The sequence below is a fragment of the Macrotis lagotis genome, chromosome 5, assembly GCF_037893015.1.
Source record: "Macrotis lagotis isolate mMagLag1 chromosome 5, bilby.v1.9.chrom.fasta, whole genome shotgun sequence".
Classification (NCBI taxonomy): Eukaryota; Metazoa; Chordata; class Mammalia; order Peramelemorphia; family Peramelidae; genus Macrotis; species Macrotis lagotis.
Genome location: NC_133662.1, coordinates 189,987,805 through 190,010,667, shown reverse-complemented (window position 1 = coordinate 190,010,667; position 22,863 = coordinate 189,987,805). Strand labels below are relative to the sequence as shown.

The 22,863-nt window shown below is 35.9% G+C and overlaps 2 protein-coding genes across 10 annotated transcripts in view; one reads left to right on the top strand and one right to left on the bottom strand.

Moving 5' to 3' along the window:
• The window catches only part of ERMARD (ER membrane associated RNA degradation), a 183,086-nt gene that overhangs the window by 113,453 nt on the left and 46,770 nt on the right, over positions 1-22,863 (bottom strand). The gene's annotated exons all lie outside the window — the stretch shown is intronic.
• The window catches only part of LOC141487907 (PHD finger protein 10-like), a 48,507-nt gene that overhangs the window by 24,090 nt on the left and 1,554 nt on the right, over positions 1-22,863 (top strand).

Genomic DNA, 22,863 nt, shown 5'->3' with positions numbered 1-22,863 from the left:
TGCAACAATACTATAATATATAGTAATTCCTTTCAAGAGTATTTGCAGTGAAAATACGTCAGGTCATATACAGGCACTTTGTATTAAATGTCCCCAATAATAGCTATCGAGAATATAAAATTTATGTAACTGAGTGTAAATAGGAAGGAGGAGAGTTTCTAGCTGGAATCTGGTATCTCCTAATGTCCCAGAGTTTATCAATTTGGGTAAAACTCTATATAGTGAGTTAAACCAAAAAGAATGAATCTCTAAGGCAATGCTTGAATGGGGTGAGGTGCAAGGAATTTGGGGGATGAAATTACAGAATGGAAAGTCATGGAGTACTATAAATTTTAAACTGGAAAAGACCTTAGAGAGCAGCTAATCAAGAGGTGTCAAACACATGGCTCATACTGGCACTCTCTCAAGTCACCTTAACCAAATAAAACCAAATTAAACTGTAAATAGGAAATATTTATTTAAATAAATAAAAATGTGATGAAACAAAGAATTTGTTATTTTGTAGTTTTCTGAGTTCACCTTCAAGGATCCTAATATTATTTCATGGTCCCACATCCATGGGAGTTTACTACAACTGCTTGAATCCAACCTCCCTATTTTATAAATGAGGCATTGTGGCTCCAAGAGGATATAACTTGTCTATTGTCATAGAGAGATAGAATTCAGCTATCAAAGAATCATAAGATCTAGCATATTATATTATATATGTTTATAATATATCTACTATATACTCATATGATATATTATAATATTATGTTATAGAACTATCATAATTTATCTGGGCTGGAAGAGGTCATCAAATCCAAACTTCATTTTACAGATGAGGAAAATGAAACCAAGCTGAGTTAGACAGCTCACCTGGAACTATAAAGCTGTACCTAGAGGTGGCTAGGTGGCACAGCGGATAAAGCACCGGCCTGAGTCAGGAGTACATGAGTTCAAATCCAACCTCAGACATTAAATAATTACCTAGCTGTGTGGTCTTGGGCAAGCCACTTAACCCTATTGCATTGAAAAAAAATCTAAAAAAAAAGAGTACAAAAAGAACTCATTGTTGGAGGTTGTATGGAAAGATGGAAAGATAGGCATATAAATTCTCTGCTGTTGGAGCTGTACTTTGGATTAACCATTCTGGAAAACAATTTAGGATTATAAAGCAAAACTTATTAAACTATTAATAATTTTAGACTCAGAAATCCCATTATGGTATTACACCCCAAGAAAGTTATTAATAGCAAGTAACAAACTTCTATAGAAAAATGTTCATAGCTGCTTTGTGATTTAAAAAGCTAAAAACAAAATGTGCAACAATTGGGGAATGGTTGAACAAATTGTGATAAGTGAATGAATGCATTGGAATACTACTCCGCCATAAGGAATGACAGATGGAAAGAATTTTTTAAAACATAGGAAGACTTGCAGGAAGTAATACAAAGTTGGAGGGGGGAGGGAAGTATAACACACAAAATGACTGTAACCAAGAAGAAAGTCAATATGGAAGAGGCAACATGATTCTAATCAAATATAATAGTCAATACAAAAATTAAAACACATATCCTTCTTTTTCTTTTAATTATGCATTATTATGGGGAGAGGGATACAAGGGGCAATATTATAAAATGTCTGTTATCTCAGGTCTTCATACTGTTGACATAGGGTTGTGTATATTAATGGGAGAGACAGGTAAGATATCTTTCTGACAAGACATCCAGATTTGGCTAATGTGAATTCCTGGGTGGCCTTTTCTACCTGTCTCTATTGGGATGTCCCTATCTTACATCTTCTCTAGAAAATCAGAATCATGGGTGGCTAGGTGGTGCAGTGGATAAAGCACTGGCCCTGGAGTCAGGAGTTACCTGGGTTCAAATCCAGTCTCAGACATTTAATAATTACCTAGCTGTGTGGCCTTGGGCAAGCCACTTAACCCCATTTGCCTTGCAAAAACCTAAAAAAAAAAATCAGAATCAGATTTGAGTCATAGTTTAAAGCTGTTTCAGGTCTTTAAAAGAACTTAAAACTAGATGGTTACTTTGTATCACAGAGCTAGTAACAACTTGGTAACAATTTCCAAATCTTTTCCTATTCTCCTGGGTTATCTGTATCAGAGATATCCAGGTCTATCGCTCCATAGTCATGGAACCATAAGAGACAAATAAAACATGGAGATAAAAGCGATGAAATGTGAAAGACAGAGTAAAACAGTAAAAAAGAACTCAACTTGGATTCTCAATTCCTTGGTCTGTGTCTCAGTTCTATTGCTCACCGTTATGTATCTGTGGGAATATTCTGTAATTCTTCATCTATAAAACAGAGATGATGACACCTGCCCCTTCGGGAGCAATTTTTGTGAGCACCTAACTAAATAATTTACTGTCACTTCTTCAACATTTACTATCTGTGTGAAAATATAAAAGGCCCCATTAGAAGCAGAATTTTTTTTTCACTAGGAAAACAGAATTTTAAAGGATTCAATTTGATCGACTTTTTCTCTCTGTTCCTCAGTGAGAATACTTTATTTTCCATCTTCAAGTCTTTGCAAAACAATAAGACAGTCTCCTATGCTTGAAATTCACTCTCTCCTTACTTCCATTTCATAAAATACCTCTTTTCCTTTAAGTAGCTTAGATGGAACATATACCTTTTGTTATGATCAAATAAAGAATTTGTTTTGCCTGACTATGTATATTTGTCACAATGATTTTAAGTGGCTTTCTTTTTTTTTTCCTAGTTGAGGGAAGGGAGATGGGAAGGAAAGAAAATATTTATTCATTGAAAAAAATTAAATTTTTTAAATGTAACTCAAATGCATCATCTTTTGTCATTTCCTAATCCCACAATTTCCAGTGCCCTTTCTCTACTGCTACATTGCTTTTAACTTCTTTATAAACAGAGCTGTGTATGTATTAACTTTATGTTTATGTTGAAAATTTTCTTATACATACTTGCTACCTCCCCCATTAGAATATAAACTTGCAATTTGGGATTATTTTATCTTTGTCCTTGTACCTGAGTACCTAGCTTAAATAAGTATTTATGGATTGATTGACTAATCATTTGAAAGGTTGTGATGGAAACAGGTGAAGGGGACAAACTGAGAAGAGGAAATCTCAGATGTTATGTGGTACAGAAGCAGGAAAAAAGTGACAATCACAAAGGAGATTTCAAGTACATTGTGTCTGTGTGTGTGTGTGTGTGTGTGTGTGTGTGTGGAAGATGAGGCAAGTTAAGCAAGGCATGGCCCAGAAGAACTTAAGGATTCACAAGGATAAGTACTTGGTGAAGGTATCTCTGGAAATGGAGAGAATTTGCATTAGTTTGCCGAGAGACCTGGAATTTATAATCATACTGCTGATTCTCAGAATCCAAAGGAGAGCCATTTAAAACAAACTGAGTCATACTTAGCTTGACAAGTGATATGATCTGACATGGAGTGGAGCAAAAAAAAAAAAAGTAAATATTAGGCCAATAGTTTACCCTGTGGAATTACCTCATATCTATCAAGCTAGCTAGGATACTAAAAGATGAGAACACTTACTATAGACAATCTATGGGAAAATTGACTGAAATTTCAAATTTGTTTAATGATTATGGGGAAAAATTTGGAATTATAAAAAAGAAAATAATAAATTGTTCATATTATTTGACCTAGAGCTCACATTTACTAGCTAGATAACAAGTCTCGTGGAAATCTGAGTTTAAATTCAACATTTTTGGAGCAGCTAGGTAGTGCAGTGGCTGGAGCACCAACCCTGGAGTCAGGAGGACCCGAGTTCAAATCCGACCTCAGACACTTAATAATTACCTAGCTGTGTGACCTTGGGTCACAACCCCATTGCCTTGCCTCCCCCCCAAAAAAAACCCCAAATTATAAATAAATGAATGAATGAATAAATTCAACATTTACATATTTACCAGCTTTGTGACATTGGCAGGTCATTTACTATCTGCCTGCCTCAGTCTTCTCATCTGTAAAACATAGACAGTAATAGTACCAATATCCCATGGTTATTATGAGTATAAAATAAGATAATGTTGGCAAAGTGATTTGAAAACCTTACTTTATAAATGCTATTATTATTATTATAGGACCATACATCAGAATTGATTTATATAGCAAGAAAAATACACCTGTACAGATATATCTGTCATGGTAACATGCTTTGTGATAGCAAAAGATGAGAAATAAAATATATGATTGAAAACAGAAATGGATGAATAGGCTCTGACACATGAATATAATGGAATATTCCTGAGCTATATACGCTAACACTGTCTTTGCTGCAACAACAGAAGCTATCTTGATTCTGGGTCAGTCATTCACCTACTTTGCCATTGGGGATTTGACTCTAGTCCACCTCCTGCCAGACAGGGATATAATGTCTAATGTTTGCCCTGTTTCTGGTTGGCTAAGCAGCACTGCTAAAGAAATCTTGGTGTCTTAAATGGGGGACAATGAGGCTGACCTACTTCAGAAGGACTTAATGAATCATTCGGTATCACTAATTAGAAAAGACAAAAGCTTTTGTGAAGAGGGGAAATTTGGGGGAATCTCCTCCAGATATCTTTAAGACTATAGAGGACTATTATCTGTCCGAGGTGGTTTATGACTAAGATCTTACAGTTATTTTTTCCTGCATGGGAAATTAAAACACACCAGGAGGACTTCCTTTTACTGACTTTTCATTTCAAAAAATCTCCAAAATCAGTGATGCTGATTAGCTCAGAATCAATTTGACTGGGACAATCACCCCTGCAGCCTCAGTGAATGGTAAACTGTGTCATAGTCCTGACTGACCAACATAAAGAAATAGATGAAATATAGGTATTACTTAAGGGAAAGAGGTAGAATGGATAAACAAGAGCATTGGAAAATCCTTCAAGCCCAATGTTTCTTATAGTCAAAAATCTTATGAGCAAATGATCATGTTCCATGAATTTAACAGCTATCTCTCATTGTCCCCCCTTCCCAGTATCCCTGCCATGTCTGCCTCCTCAGTATTTCAGTCCACTCCTGCTGAACCAAATTCAGCAGTTTTACGCATTTGTAGCATATTATCTCTTCAAGTTTCCCAAGACCTGACCTATTTGTCCATTGTAGGCCTGAAATGTAAAAAAAAAAACCATCTTGTCACCAGAAGATACAGCCCCCAAAAGGTCTGGAGAAGAAGGGGGGTGTCTCAAAGTGGGAAGAGAGAAAGTTGAATTATAGAAAAATCGGACTCTTTGTTGTCTGTAACATAAAAACTCTATGTCAAATCCAATTCCTCGTCTTTGACCAGCTAAATCTGGGAGATGATCCTCTGGGCAAAGTATGGTTAATAATACTAGATGAATGTCACTAAAACCCTTGTGCTGATGTGAAAAATGAGCCCAGGAAAGAGCCTAGGGTTCCAGCTGAGTTTACTTCCCTCCTAGTCAAGAGCAGTTGGGGATCTACAGCCTGAACAGGGTAAATCCTAGAATGACAGGAAGCCGTTGTCATTAATGAGCTAACCAACAAAAGCAAGGATTCTTAGAGAACTCTTTTCCTTTGGATGGAAAGCTGGATTAACTGGAGTTCCCCAAGCTACTAAATACACTAACTCCAAAACATTATCTCAAATAAGGTATCATTGGAAAAGAAACTGGGGGGGGGGGGGTACAAATCTGTCTGCTCAGATACAATCCCTGATTTATATATAGCATCAGAATAGAATTTATTTTGGCGGTTGTGGGTATCGGGCTGAACAGTAGATGAGATACTCAAGTCAGGGTACAGACCAATGATGTGTAATGATTAAAAGATATTTGGTTGGAGACACCAGGTGAGAGATGTGATTGAGGAGCATCATAAGTATACAGAGGCACACAGTTCCTGGCGGCTCATACAGAAGAGTGCTGTGTACACAGCAGGCTAAGAAGAGAAACATTAACTAAATTGCAAGATTCAGATAATCTGTCTTATTGTTGCTTCAGGAGTCGTTTATCTTTTAAAGAGACACACCTGTTCTCCTTGTAAAACTTTATGTTAGCTATTAGGGAGCAAGTTATCATTGCTTATTCAAACATTCCATTGAAGAAATGGGAGGGTGGGTGCTTGGGGAGGGAAATGGAGTGGAGGAGGGAGAGAGAATGGAAGCAGGGCAAGGGGAGTAGGAGAGAAGGTCACATATTTCCCTAAATGGAAACAGAATGGAACCCATGCCATGTGGCTGGAAGAATCAAAAATCTTTGCTCAACTGAATTTCTGTTTCTAGAGAGATTACAAATATTACTGAAATTATCTTCATACAGAACCTGGGTCTTGGGAAGCAATTCCTATGCTGTCCATCCCATACATTGTTTATATTTGTGGGAGAGTGTGCCCAAGATTTATGGAGGGAATATTTTGCTACTTTTTTCATGCTAATACATTTCAATAAATGCCTTTGCTTTGAACAAAATTTTTAAATATGTATTTTAAAAAAATATATTGAGGTGACTAATTATCTCAGTAAATAGAGAACTGAACCTTGATTCAGAAAGACTCAACAGACCAGAAGTAAAGAGACCTGTGTTTGCTCAACTGAAAAATTAATAGATCATAGAACATTAGACATATTGGTTGAAGGACCTCAAAAGCTATCTAGTTCATAACTTTACCAGTGAGGAAACTTTCAGAATTGGGAGATAAACCAGATCCTATGACTCACAGGCTCAAGTCTTCTGTCATTTAGTCCCCTATATGACCTTGAGCAAGTTTCCTAACTTCCCTAAGTCTGATGTTTTAAGGCCTCTGTCATCTCTAAATAACAATTCTCTGGTCCTAAGTAATATGACACATGTGTGCACCTGTAGCCTATTTCAGAGTAAATAACATAAAATATTATATTAATATATGTATAATAAAAATAATTCAAAGTTGTAAAATATACGACTGCTGAAATATTCTAACTTTTTCAATATCCTTCATTTTATTTAAGGTCCCAAATTTCCCATCCTAGCACTTTGCTGAACATTCCTAGGGTTGAGATTTTTGTGAAAAAGTCTATGAAGTAAGTGCTCTGCCTTTCATGAGAAGAAAGGTGCTAAGTGAATATTCCAGTGCTATTATTAGACTAGTGTGTTGTTAAACAAAAACAGTTTGACAGTAGGTACAGGAGTTCCCTTGGAGGCAGAAAGATTTGCGTTCAAATTCCACCCTTGATATGTACTGGCCATGAAAGAAGGCACTCCTTTTGTTTCCCTTCTAATTTTGTATCCAAAGCCTCACACATATTAGTTGCTTCATGAATGGTGTTTATGGATTGATTCTTTATGATTCTTTAAAACTATAAATTTCAGATCAAGTGCCAATCTGCATTGGTAGAAGAATTTCCTCCCCAGGAATTGCCAGTGAAATCATGAGCTCATCCCAAATGGAGATAGACAGATTAATAAATGAACAAATAAGATGATCATGTTCTATAAGCACTCTCTAAGACTAGATGAGCTTTTATATGTAAAGCACTTTGCAAACTTTGAAAATGCTTTGTAAAGCTTAGCTTACATTATTCTCGCTCTTGCAATTAAGTAATTCTTACATATTTAATTTCCTTTTGGGGGCTCTATTTTCACATCTGCCATGATTTTTAAGGTGATGCAACCTGGGGGAAAAAATGCTTATCCTGCTGTATTCTAGAAAAGAATTCTAATTCCCTTATATATGGGTATAAATAGGTCATATGATCATAAGATCATGAGTTTAGTGGTGGAAAGGACCATAGAGGTCATTGAGTCTGTCCATTCACTTTAAAGTCAAGTCAAAAAAAGTTTACTATGTGCTGGAAACTGGGAATACAAATAAAAGCAAAAAGAAAACCAATCCTTGTCATCAAAAAGCTTATATTTTAATGGGGAAAGAAAATAATTGGAAGGGAATTATAATCCAGGGGAAGAAGGGGAAAGATATCAGCACTGTTATATACAGATGAAATCTGAAGAATCAGAAGTAGAGCCAGTAGAAGAATGAAAGTTGACCAGCCTTGGCCCCTCCCCAAAATGGAGGCCCTGGGAGGACCTCATCAATGGGAGAAGGGAATCATAGGGGTAAAGGAATATTCCAGGGTAAGGAGGACACAAACTAAAGAAATCTCTCTTCCTTTTGAATACTGTAAATGATATCCACCATAACACTAACCGGTGACTTTGTCCAACATGTCTCCTTTTTAATGCTTTTCTAAATATAATCAAAAGAGAGGTAAACATAATTATCTCTGTTCTATCAAGAAATCAAAGAATTTCAGGGCTCAAAGGGATTTCAGGAAGCATATATTCAACCAAAAATTCCTTAAGGGTTATATCCTTCAAAACTCTGGAAAGAATCATATTAAATAAGTTGATGAACCACAATGCACTGCAGTCATCTTTACCTCAGTCAATGATCTGCTTTAAACAGGTCCTTCCTCTTAGTACTTTTATTGAATGGTCAGTTTTCTATGAAATTTTTGAAACAATCTGTGGCTCTCTTCAAGTATTTTTATCTGAGGGGTATCTTCTCAAATGATTTTATCACAGTACCACATATAAATGTCCTTTTTTCTGCCTCATTCATCATCACATAACAAAGTGACAGCACCTTTAAGCTGGAATTTTGGGTGTTTAGCTTAGAGAAGATAAAATGAGGCATTTATGATAGCTTGTATGCCCAAGCTGAAAATGAGTATAGCCCTTGGAGAGTTATCTTACAGAAGGCATTTTTAAAAGCTAGCTTCAGAAGCAAGTTTTAGCACAATGTAATGAAGAACTGCTCATTGTGGGGGGGGGAGAGATACTATCTTTTCCCCAATGTATTAAAATAGAAAAGCCTCCAAACCACATTGACAGTGACTGAGAGTATCAATGGTCCTGTTAGGAATGAGGGAGTTGAGAAACCATATGAATTTAAAATAGTAAATTACTTTTCTCTGCTATAGTAATTATAATTGGAGGATGCTTTTCTAGTAAATATATCACACAATCGCTATAACAAAAGCAGTGAAAAGGAGATCAAATGACATCAAATACATAAAGAATTTTATAAACATTAAAATATTTTTGAAATGCTAAATACTATTTGTATTATTATGAATGTCATTATTATGAAAATATACCTCCCACTAGTTATCCCACCAACTGTTCTCTCAGATCTCTGAATTTCTTTAGTCATTACTCTGAATAATGACATGGCAAATAAGCTATCCTTCAAACTAAATGCATAACAGATAACTAGTTCCAATCCATTTAGTGATCTTTTTTTTTAAACAGAATTCTGTGTAGTTTTTGTGTTCATTCATGAGTGATTCCTCCATTGGAGATCCACTTGTTTCTTTTTTTTTAGGTTGTTTTTTTTTTTTTTGCAAGGCAAACGGGGTTAAGTGGCTTGCCCAAGGCCACACAGCTAGGTAATTATTAAGTCTCTGAGACCAGATTTGAACCCAGGTACTCCTGACTCCAAGGCCAGTGCTTTATCCACTACGCCACCTAGCCAGCCCCTCTTGTTTCTTTAGGTTATAGGTGGGAGGACCTAGAAATGACTTCTGAATGGGTCATAAGGTAGGATTTCCAATACTGATTGGCTAGCTCTGTTAGCCATTTCTAAGTAGATCTAACTATTCTGAGAGCCCATCCTTAAAGCAATCCTCCCCCCCAAAACATTACACACACTTTCTTAGATAAAGCCTAGTCAACCTAGTCAAGGCCAGTCCTTATTGTTAGCCCTGTTAGTTGGACCAATTACCAGGCAGTTCCTCTGTTCCTTCTTACTATATACTATCAGGGACCTGATACTCAGCATTCTCTGTTTTCCTGGGAAACTCCCATAAATCAACTCCAAATGGAGTGCTGTAGAGGAAGATAAACAGTCACACAACAGAACAGGGAGGAATATCAAACATTTCAGGAGGGGATCCCTGGTTTTTCCATTCCCATAGTCTTGTGCAAGTTTCTCAGCTGTGAACTCATTCAAAGTTCCTACTCTATAATAACTTCTCTCAGCAAGACTGAGAAAGGCAGTCAATCAGATCACCAATGCCAGAAGGGGCTGTAGGGCTGGCACCACTTAAAGGTACCATTCCAAAAGGGGAGGAGTAAAAGGATAGCAGTTAAGAATATGCCACAAATGAGCTGATTTCTGATCGGTCTCCTCCACCACATTCCTAAATATTCACAGTACTGTCCACCTTGCCAACCAGTTCTATTGTCTATTATTTCATGGTACCTATGGCTTCTACCAAGTTCACATTACTTCCTGCCAAACATTTATATTGAGAAGCCCAGGGTGTTTCCTTGTTGTTGGTCCTGATGAATTCATGTTTATTGAGACTCATAGTTAAAAGGAATTCCTCTCAAAGGAGTGAGCTCCCTACTACTGGAAATGTTCAAGCAGGAACTGAGTGACCATCTGTCAGGGATATATTGTAGAGAAGATTCCTATATTGTGGGGGAAGTTAAATTGAATGACTGTTAAGATCTCTTCCCACGCTAAGATTTTTTTCCACTCATCTTTCATCCCCATTTTACAAATAGAATTTGAGTCACAAGCAGTTCAGAGAGCTTCCCTGGAAATTAGTTCAAAGAACATTAGACTGAATTAACTCTTTAGGGTCTATACAGCCTTTTGATCTTATATTTCTACAGTGCTATGAATAAAATATTTATCTTCCAGATCCTGTTACTTTTATTTTCATTATTTTCTTTTTAATTTATGAAATAAAACAAGCATTTCCATGACATAGCATAATAAATAAAGATGACTGCACATGAAACTGAAAATCTTTTAGGTACATCTTACTATTCCTTTTAAATATATAATAAGTTATCTTGTAAATTTTTTCCTTTTTTTGCTTTTCTCTCTCCCCACCAGCCCTAAAGATGGCTACCATTAGACACAAACATATGTAAAATTATTCTATGCATACTTCTATTATCAGTACTTTCTCTGGATAGCATCTTCCCTTCAGCTATCCTTTATAGTTAATTTGGATATTTATAATAGTCAAAATGACTTATTCATGAAAGTAACGTATTACTTTCATATATTGGATATATGTCCTGAGTCTATTTTATATTAAAACTTATTTCAAGATTCCCATGAGAAAGTACTATAAAAGACATAATTGTTAATTCCAGGAGGTTTCTATCCAGAAGTTATTTATGCTTGTTCACAGGCCTAGATTTCATTTTGAAAAGGTGAATAAAGAGGGAGGAATCTGAAGCTTCATCATTATCATTTCCTTACTGAGTAGCAAATTGATTATTTATTGCCTTTTCATTTATTTTTCATTTATATTTACTTTTGTGCTCCATCATACTAAGTAAATCAACTTGTGTTCACATGAATTGCCTTAAGACACAAAGGAGAAACAAAAGTATGATAGAGTTGGGGGCAGGGGAGGGGAGGGATTGGTGGGTGTTGGGATGGGGCTGTGGAGAAACCTATGACTAGAGAAAGTGAAGACTAGAAAGCAGGTTTAATTGGCCAAGGTTTCTCAGTCTAATAATGAAGGTGCATTGTTGTTTTGTCAATTGGTGGTGGGTTTTTTCCTTTATAAAAAAAACTAGGTGTTAAAACTTTAAATCCCATGGCACAATTCCAGATGTCAAGAAACCATTGATTAGTTTGTACACAAATTAACTCCAAACTAGTAGTTAATTGTGTACCGGCTTAAGGAGTGTTGGATGCAGAATTCAGGTGCTAGGCTCCATCTGCATCCTCCAGCCACCACATTACATCAATTTTCAGGAACTATATAACCAGAGGGGAGGAGGAGAAGTCACTGCCCAGTCTTTTTTTTTTTTTGACAAGAGATAAAAAAAAAGCACAATTTAATAGCTATCAATTTAATCATGTTCCCTATCCTTCCCACCTCCAAACCTCCATTCCCAGGAGATTTATTTATGATGAGCTTCTTTGGGGACATGGGGGTAAGAACCCAATAAATATTCTATATTGGCAGCATTTGTGCTACCCATTAAAGACATCTCCATGAAACATGTAATATCATAAACTGGAGATTAGATGCAACACTGCAGATTTATGATTCTGGATATATTGATTGCCCTCCTCATTCCCCCACTGGGGCCCCAGGAAAGAGATTTTTTTTTCCTAAGGAAGTCTTAAGATTACTTCCTTTTCATGGTAAATACATGCTCAATGCCTTGAAGGATAACCACACATTTTTTTTCCTTCACTGGGTCCCCTATCACTAACAAAGTCATAATGTGATCAGTAGATTTGATAGGAAAATTGACAAATTTGTTTGAGAAATAATATAGCTTTGAGAAATGAAATGAATTTGTTTAATCGTTCTCCTGATATTCTGCCATCACCACCTTTCCCCCCCCCCTCACCTTTCTATATTTCATTGTGAAACCAAATTTAAAATGAAAGACAAACAGAGAAAGAGTGAGAGACAGAGAAATAGAAATAGAGAGACAGACAGAGACAAAGGGACAGAGACAGACAGAGACAAAGACACAGAAAGACGGCAAGGCATCCAGTTGCTGTCCATATAGAAAAATATTTGACCAGAGTTCAAATTGGCATAAGTACATCATTTCAATTGAATTAATTATTTTTGCAAAACTGTGTCTCTGGAAGTAGGATATAATTGAACTTTTTCTTCTTCATCATGATACTATAATAACTGGCATTTATAAAGTACTTTGAGTTTTGCAAAAATGATTATGCATATTATGTCATCTGATCTTCATGATAACATTGTGAGGTGAGTGTTTTTATTCTCCCCATTTTATAGATGATGAAACTGAGGCTGAGAGTACTTATGTGATTTGTCCACGGACACACAACTAATGAGTGTTTAAGCAAAGATCTGAACACAAGTTTTCCTGATTCCAAACCCATTTTTCTATGCATTAGACTACACTGCCTCCCTTTTCAATTACCAGTTAACAAGCATTCATTAATAATTTATTAGATGTTAATTCTGGGAATACAAAGAAAATTGTGGCAGTGTGTCAACAGTACTGGACCTGGAGTCAGGAAGGACTGGGGCTGTTTATCTGACTTGGCCAAGTAACTTAATTTCTCTAAGCCTCAGTTACCTTACCTGTCAAATGGGAATAATAATAGCTGCTTTGCTGAACTGTTATGAGGCTCAAATGAAATCATTTATGTAAAATGTTTTATAAACTTTAAAGCCTCCTATAAATTTTAGGTATCAGTACTCCTTTCCTTCAGATCATCCTCCTTTGGTGTTATTCATGATTAATTTTTCAGTTAAGTCTGACTCTTTGAGATCCCCATCTGGGGTTTTCTTGGCAAAGATTTTGATTGGTTTGTAAACAAAGTTGAGTGATTTACCTAGGGTCACACACCTAGTAAGTGTCTGAGGCCAGATTTGATCTTCAGGCCCAGCAATATTCTTATTGCATCACATAGCCCACCCCCCACCTCCATTAGAACTGTTCCATAGATGTACATGACTAAGAATTGGAAGGGGCACTTAGAGAAAACCTAGTTCATTCAAAATACTCATAGTTGAGGAGACTGAAGTCAAAAGAGGCAATCTTCTCACTATCTCACTCACAGTATTATGCACACAGTCAGGGCTCCATCAATCTTGTGTAATGAATGGTATTTATTAAGTGCTATTTTGGATGTCATTCAAAACAAACAGAAATAATTTCCTTATTATTACTCAAAATATAAAATATACATTAACATCAAAGGAGCATAGATTTAGATCTGTAAGGGAGACCCAAAAAAGCCATCTCTAATCCAGTCTCCTCATTTAACAGATAAGGAAACTAAGGCTCATGGAGGCTAAATGACTTGTCTAACATCCCTCACGAAATACACAAAAGAGGAAAGATTGGAATTGCTGTCTTTCACTCCAAAGCCAATAAGCACATTGCCTTTCTTTAGACCAAGGCAGGTGGATTGCCAATATCTAGAAGCTAGAGCACTTAAATGGAGAAATATATGGACTTTCCTAGGTTACCTTTGATGGTCTCCTGAACAAAGGCCAAGTAAACTCTATCTTCTCTGCTCCATTATTCTAGCCTTTATTGAGGTCTTTCTAAATAACCTTTGTCTTATCAAGTCATTTTTATTTCCTGATTTATTTCCTGATTTCTAAACTTATTAGTCATTCATTCTAATGGTTGGAGTGAGGAGACTTGGGTTTTGCTATCTATAAACTGTGAGATCTTGGGCAAGTCACAGTTACTGAATTGGGTCACAGTTCCCAATCTGTAAAGTGGAAATAATAATATTTGTAATAGTGAGGATCAAATGTGAGAATATATAGGCAAAATGAGATGAAAATATAAATGTCTGCCTGGTGCTTTTACTTATTTTTTTCTCTCCTCTTAAATTATAGGAAGAAAATATGTATATATGTATGTATATGCATGTGTATGTATGCATGTAATTATATATATTATACCTACACAACATTATATACACAATAGCTACAAATGTGGATTCTTTCTTATTAAATGTTCTCTTGATGATTATGGTGGTGATAATTAAAATGAAAAGTAATCACTAAAATTGTTAATCTGTACATGTAAATTCCTTTGAAATCAAATCACTAGAGGTGAGCACCCAGGAATTTTGAGGGATTTACATAACTGCTCTTACAGTCAGAACTTAAGTAATTATTATGAGTATATGAAACCACAAGGTTTGTTTGGATAAATTTAATCCAACGAATATTATTTTTGCTCCTAAAATATATAAGATGCTGCATTAGGTTCTGATGATGCAAAAATGAGGAACAATATAGGTCTTGATCAAAACATACTTATAAACTAATAGAGGAACTACAACTTGTATAAAAATAAGGCAGATACAGGATTGAATATGAGAGGAATAAAGGGAAAATCCAGACAAAATGCTCTTTGAAAACTGGAGGTAGGAGAAATTACTTTCAGATTGAAGGATTAGGAAAACTTCCATGGATGTGAGAGCTGAGATGTGTCTTAAAAGAAGAGAATTATTTCAATAAAGAAAGATGAGGAGATAATATATTCTAGACATGGGGACTTGATTATACAAATGAACAGAGGAATGTGAAGAATTTAAGTAAACATAAGAAGACTTTTATGAACTGATTCAGAGAACAAATACATATATATACTACAAATATATATATATTTTTAATATATATGAACTACAGTATAAATAAAGTGAACAATAAAATGAAGCCAAAGATTGTGTGATTATAATGAACAATCTTGGACCTGGGGAAGAAAGAAAAGAGGAAATTTAATTCTTTCCTTTTATTAGAAAGAAAGCATTAGGAGTGTTGCTTATTCTGTCAGATATAGCTGTCAGATTAGTTGTTACAAAATAAGGGTTGGGGAGGAGAAAGAGGAAAAAAATAATATCTGGAAATGATAGCTATATAAAAATAAAGCCATCGAAGCAACTTTTTATTAAATATTAACAAGAGAGTACAACATGAGAAAAGAGAATAAAAGACAGTTTACCTTCCCAGAGTTTACTAAATCAAAGTTGGACTGACCATAAATTTTGTGAAGGGGTGAAGTACAAAATGAGCTTGGGAAGATAATTAGAGCTTATTCTAATCAAGTAACAAACATTTTATTAATTATCTACTAAGTGTAACATAGGCAACATGGAACTAGTTCCTATTTCCAAGAAGTTTACATTCTATCAAAGAAGATTGTAGATATATGTATATATGTATATAAATTATTTGTGTGTATGTGGATATGGATGGATATGGATATGGATGTGTACATGCATGTATGTGAGCATATATAAATGTATACATGTATACTTTATTAATTTACAACTAGGTGGTTGAGTGAATAGAGTGCTGGGTCTGGAGTCAGGAAGACATGAGTTCAAATTCCACCTCACTTACTAGCTGTGTGACCCTAGGCAAGTCACTGAACCTGTTTAGCTTTAGTTTCTTTATCTGTGAAAGAAGCTGGAGAAAAAAAATGACAAACCACTCCAGTATCTTTGCCAAGAAAATCCCAGATGGGGTCACAAAGAGTCAGACACGATTGAACAATGAGAGAGAGAAAGAGAGAGAGAGAGAGAGAGAGAGAGAGAGAGAGAGGAGAGAGAGAGAGAGATCTATAATATCTGTCTGTATCTATCTATTTATATACAGAATAAAGGACAACAAGGCATTGTAAGGGCTAGGAAAGGAATCTGGTAGTGTAAAAATATGGAAATTAGAGACTGACTATGACATATGAGGACAGCAAGAAGACCAGTTTGACTGATCGGAGAATATTGAAAGGGAACAATTATATTATGAGGCAGGAAAAGTTGGTTGGGGCTGGGTTGAAAAAAAGCTACCATGCAATGTTGAATATGTTGTGTTTTTTCTCTGAACCTCACTTTCCCATTTATGATGTGGAAGAGAACACAGGAGGGAACATAACTGCCCAGGCTTTCCTCAGAACATCCGTCTGTTTCAGAGCCAAAAAAATAGATTACAAAGTAATTTTCAGTTATTCTGCGATTTGTTTTGCTTACATTATATGAAACAATTAGCTTGATTGGTTTTTGGTTTTTGTTTTTTTCTGAATTGACCAAAATACCACAAGTAAGTACTTGGAATCACAATCTAAGTAGCTTAAAATTAGCTTCTCTATACAATGATAACATAAAACAAAAAAATCAATTGTTCCATATAAATGGAATAATTTTCTGGGGGAAGTTAGATATGTTCTGAAACTAAGTCCCTTTTAGTTTGAATAATGAATCCTATGGATTGTCCCATATTATTTGAATTTGCACTATTTGAAGTTATGATTCTATGTTAAATAATAATAATTGGTTCCAGCCCAATACAAATATGCAGCTTGAATTTTAATAATGCAACCACCTCAGTTCATGGGATTCATTATTTTTACTAATCTGTTCTTAGCTCTACCAATTCTAGGTAGTAATTAGATCGTGCCCATGTAGCTTGTTTTGTTTATAGTCTCATTTGAGAATGAAACCCAAGGGAGGCAGCATGGTCCAACACTAAGAGCACTGGTTTTGGAATTCATTGACCTATGTTCAAATCTCACTTTGAACATATAGGGTTCAAAATCTATTTCTCAAACTTCTTTGTGTATGGCAAAGTACATGTCACATAATCTCCCTGGACCTTAGTTTCCTTCACTGTAAAAGGAGGGGATGAGGTTAAAGGGTCATATAGAGGGAAGGAAAAAAGCATTTATATGATGCAGAGTCAAAAACAGTAGTTTCTGCCTTCAAAAAGCTTATCTTCTATTGAGGGAAATAACATAGAGGTATAGGAGGTTTTATGTGTGTGTAAATATAAACAATATAAGAACAACTAATACATATGCACATATGTGAATGTAAAACTATATGCATGTGTACATACACATATGTGTATAGATGTAGGTATGCATTCATGCGCATCTACATATATAAACATATATAATAGCATGAGACAGTGGAAAGAATTTTGACTTTGAAATCAAAGTCTAGATTCAAATTCTGCTTCTGATTTTTGTTACTTCCCTGACTTTAGATGAGTCAAGTAACTTCAGTTTTCTCATCTGTAAAATATGAAGTTTCACCAAGATGATCTCTGTGATTCCTCCCAAATCTAGATTAATCCACTAAAGTGCTGCCTGAACCCGCTGCATGGTAGAATGGATAGAACACTAAGGCTAGAGTCAGGAAGACTGAGTTCCAACCTTAGGTATTTACTAACTTTATGACCCTGGGCAAGTCACTTAACCTCTGTTTGCCTCAGTTTCCTTAACTGTAAAATAGGGTTAATAATCAATTAAGAATCTTCCCTAGCCCTGGAGGAAAAAGCACAAGTATACCACTCATCTTCTGCCCATTACTACTTCCACCTCTATTATTTCCACCAGTTTTTTGGCTACTACCAACACTAACATAGATTGGGGTTTCTTAGATGGTCTCTCTACCTCCAGTCTCACTTTTCTCCAGTTCATCTCATATATTATTAATAGATTAATCTATCCCAAACACAAAATTTTATGGCAATACTTCCCTCCTTTTGGAAAATATTCAGTGGTTTCCCCTCAGACTTGAGATGATCAAATCAGATAATACTTGTAAAAAGTGCACAGCAAATGTTTCCACTGCCAGGAAAACAGTAGGCACAATATAAATGCCAATTCCCTTCCTCCTATATATAGATGCATGTATATTATACATTATATGTCTATATTATATGCTATACATTTTATAAATTATACATGTATTATATATAATTATCCCTCAATTACATGTTAAAACAATTTTAACAATTTTTTAAAGTTTTGAGTTTTAAATTCTATCTCTCATTTTTAAAACATATCATTCTATGGAGAAAATACTACTAACCTAATTGTATATGACATTTTTTTAAATTTACAAAATGCTTCCCTCACAAAAACACTACCAGAATATGTAAATATATCCCCCCCCTCACTTGACAGACAAATTTAAGTGACTTATCTGATTCATAATAAAAAACAAACCATCAGAAAATTCTTGTAGAGTCATGGAAGTCTGAAAGTTCCTTGGACCAAGTTGCCACAGTGTTCTGACTCTGATGTCAGACCATTTCACACTTGCTGCCTTGGCAGGTATAAATGACAGTGAGGATTTTCCAGGATTCAAATAAGCATTGCCCAGTACTCTGGATGTTCAGTTGCCATTCATTGAGGAGGAGGAGGAGGAGGAGGAGGAGGAGGAGGAGGAGGACAATGAGGAGGAGGAGGACGAAGAGGATAAAAGAAACATCCAAGTACCATGAAGAAATTACTTATAAAACCCACAGAAAGATTAGCAAGAGGAAAATGACCTGGTGATATGTTATTGAATATTTCAGACAACCATTTGGAGCCAGACTTAATTTTAGAGGTAAAATTACTGCCATTTATTTCCCTTCCTGAACTCTCAGTTAGATGTTACAATTCACCCAGTTTGTCTTAGTCCCTGAAAATTCTACAGTGCTTTTTACACCTTCTTGTTGTTTTACTTTCCTTGATGTTGAATCATAACAGCTGCATATCTTGTATAAACAATGTTTACACAATAAATAGGGCTTCCCAGTGATTTGAAGACACATTAACAATTAACTCAGTCTTGAATTTCAATGAGAAGAGATGATGGGTAGGATCAGAGAAAGATATAAATATGTGGAGATTAATCCTCTTTCTAAAAAAAAAAGGAAAATAAACTGGGGTTGGCTGGCTCCCCCCAAGCTTTGAGGTAGCAAGGCTATCATGCATACATACATACATACATGCGTGATTGTTTGTATGGATAAGTTCAGAAAAGAATGATCCATGTGATGATGATGATTACTGTTGTTGTTCTTTGTCCTTCCTTCTCAAAGAGGTCCAATGACCTCACAAGGGTGATGTTTTGACTAGCAAGTGAATTGAATTGAAGTGAGACAGTTTCCCAAAGTCATCAGTCTCACTGTTTCCTCCAGATTTAGCAAATTTCAATGTCAAGACAAGGGTTGAGATGATTAGTGATGACCCAGTATGCAGTGGTCTTTTATAGATGATAAAGAAAGATCTTAACTAGAGCCATGTCATTTTAACTAGGGCCATTATCAATTAAGAATCTCCCCTAGATTAATCTATCCCAAACCCAAAATTTTATGGCAATGCTTCCCTCCTTTTGGAAAATATTCAGTGGTTTCCTCTAATCTACAGGATAAAGTCTAAATGATGTAATCTGACATTCAAAAGTCTTCCGTAATATAAAGGCAATCCACCATTGCAGTCTCGTTTTTCTTACACAAGGTCACATCTTACAAATTTCTGCCTTTCTGCTGTTCAGGCTAGCCTACTCACCTAGAATGTCCCCCTGAGCTTCACCCATAACTCCCAAGTCAAATTGACTCTCCTCTTCTTTATACAACTGACACCCACTCCTAGGACTACTCCTGAGCACTTTTCAACCTTCTACTGTTAACTCTCTTCCCTCACATATATAGTACAGTGTGATGGGGGGAATTCTGAATTGGGGAATCAAGAACTAGTTCAGACACTGGATCCTGGGCAAGTCAGATAACCTCTTGAGCCTCATTTTTTAAACTATTGATGATGACAGGAAAGTCTTAGTTATTAGTAGAAAGACTGAAGCTCTGTAGTTAAAACAGACTTTTAAAATTTCTACTCTAATTCTTGCTTTCTGTGGGACTATGGGCAAACCGCTTAACCTCCCTGAGCCTCAATTCCCCCATTTGGAAATAGACTGTATCTGTCTGAAGAAATTAGACTAGATAGACTCTGAGGTCCTTTAAGGTCTAAACCTATGATCCTGCCCTCAATTATACTTGGCTTTTGTAAGGATTAAAGAAGATGACAGTGGGTAAAGTGACTTGTAAATCTTCTGGTGCCAATACAATGTGAGTTATTTTGTATAGTAGTAGCAGTAGTAGTAGTAGTAGTAGTAGTAGTAGTAGTAGTAGTAGTGGTGGTGGTGGTGGTAGTAGTAGTAGTAATAGTAATAGTAGTAGTGGTAGTGGTAATAGTTGTAATAGTAACAGTACTGGTGGTAGTTGTAGTAGTGGTGGTGGTGGTGGTGGTAGTAGTGATAATAGTAGTAGTAGTAGTTGTTGTTGTAGCAGTAGTAGTAGTAGCATAATGCATCTTGTATCTTCAACTGAATTTTAAGTTCCTTAAAGACTGAGAATTTATTCTAAGCTGCCTTTTATAATTCAAAAGTTTCTAATTTATTCATAGTAGGAACTCAATTGTTTGATGATTGACTGTGAACTGAGGGGAATGGAGAAAGTTTTTTAGCTCTTAAATGCGCCAATAATTTGCCTTAATTTTCCAGACCAGATGTTATGCTATTTTACTAGACAAAAATTAAGTTCATAAAGCAGGATATAATAGGTGACCAAGCAACAAGAAGTAGAGCTTTTCCTAATGACTGGCACACCTAAAACAGATCACAATGACAATGGGTAGCGCCTCTTGTCCATGAAAAAGACAGACTCTTTGTGTTGTTGTTGTAGTAGTAGTAGTAGCAGCAGCAGCAGCAGCAGCAGCAGTAGTAGTAGTAGTAGTAGTAACAGTGGTAGTAGTATGGGTAGTGGTAGTAGTAGTAATAGTAGTAGTAGTAGTAGTGGTAGTAGTAGTAGCAGTAGTAGTAGTAACAGTGGTAGTGGTAGTAGTAGTAGCAGTAGCAGTAGCAGCAGCAGCAGCAGCAGCAGTAGTAGTAGTAGTAGTAACAGTGGTAGTGGTAGTAGTATGGGTAGTAGTAGTAGTAGTAACAGTAGTAGTAGTAATGGTAGTAGTAGTAGTAGTAGTAATAGTGGTAGTGGTAGTGGTAGTAGTAGTAGTAGTAGTAGTAATTTCATTTAAATCATTTAAATGAGCAAAAAATATGGCACTAATACTTTATCACAGAAAAAGCAAACATTTCCTGGTCACTCTCATACAGACCAAAACACTTAACTAGACCAAAATGAATGACTGAATTACAAAGTATTTGGGCATTTAAAAATACCAAACCTTGCCCTGAGCACTGGGTACACAAATACATAAGCAAATTAGCCCCTGACTTCATGGAGCTTACATGTTCATCTCTTGTCCCAGGGACCTTTTTAGAAAAATGCTCAATACATGAAATAAGTTATCAGGTATAGGACAGCTATTTATTACCTCTACCACAATTGAGATGCTTAAGATATAAAGACACATAAATATATAACCACCAATATTTAAAATAAATAATAATGCATCCTGAAAGGTAAAGACAGCTTTGTGGTGCTGATAGATATTTCACTTTAGTCTCAGACATGAGAGACTGAGCACACGATCTGCTGGTCATCAAGGATATGGTTTGGGTTTTTCCTAATTCTTTATATTGTAACGTTCTCCATGTTTCTGACAATGACCATCTTCTTCCCCCAAAATTGGTGTAGACACAGGATGTACCTCCCAGTAAACTGCCTGTGCTAACTTAGGAACTCAGGAACTCTCAGATTCACAAGAAACTGCCAAGGTTGGACATGTCCATTTCTCAAGATCATTAGTTATATATGCATAGAAAGAATCACAGCACAGAAGAGGCATCCAGGGAATTGGGGCCCAATGTCAGGATCACCGAGGCAAACATCCATTCTCATTGTCATTTGCTTGAGTTGAAGCCATCATTGTTGTGAAAGAAAAATTATCTACCTCTCTTGTTGGTAGTCCAGTTGAAAGAGTTCTAAGCAGCATGATCAAAAGAGGAGGGAGCTTTTCTCTTCCATCTCATTCTCTTCTATTCCACACTGTTGAGTGAGGAATCTTTCTCAGCACAATTGTCAGTCCTTTTCAACACATACTCCCAGTTATGGGGAACAAGGAACTAAGAAAGAGCCACTGGTTATGACTGTTCTTCAGCAAGGGCTAGAGCACGTTCCTAATTCCAGGAGAGGTGTCCCAGTCCAACAGATTAGAGAGTTTCCCAAAATATTTTTAAAGTCTAACCCAGGAAGGCAACAAATATAGGGGTGTAGTAGCCAGAGAAAGATGTTTTGGTCTGGAAAGACACAGATTTTGTAAACAGGACTTTAAAGGAATTGATTAGCATGATCTTTCAAATAATGATGATAAAATTATTCTGATTGTTATTCCTAACGCAAGAGAGAGAAGGGGATGGAAGAATCAGGACAGATGGAAAGAAGATGGTCAGAATAGCCAGTCAGATAAAGTGAACCATGTGAATTCGTGTCCACACGGGGACATAATGATACTAAAATGCTTTCAGAATGGTGCTTCCAAATAGTAGGTGAATTGAATGGCCTTCATTAATTTTCATTTTAGTTCCATATTATGGGCTATTTCCTCCACTTATGTCTTCTGTAATGTCTTAGATATTCTTCCTTGAGCAGTTGCCCTTGGATCTGTATTTCATAGAAATTAATTATCCATAATTACATA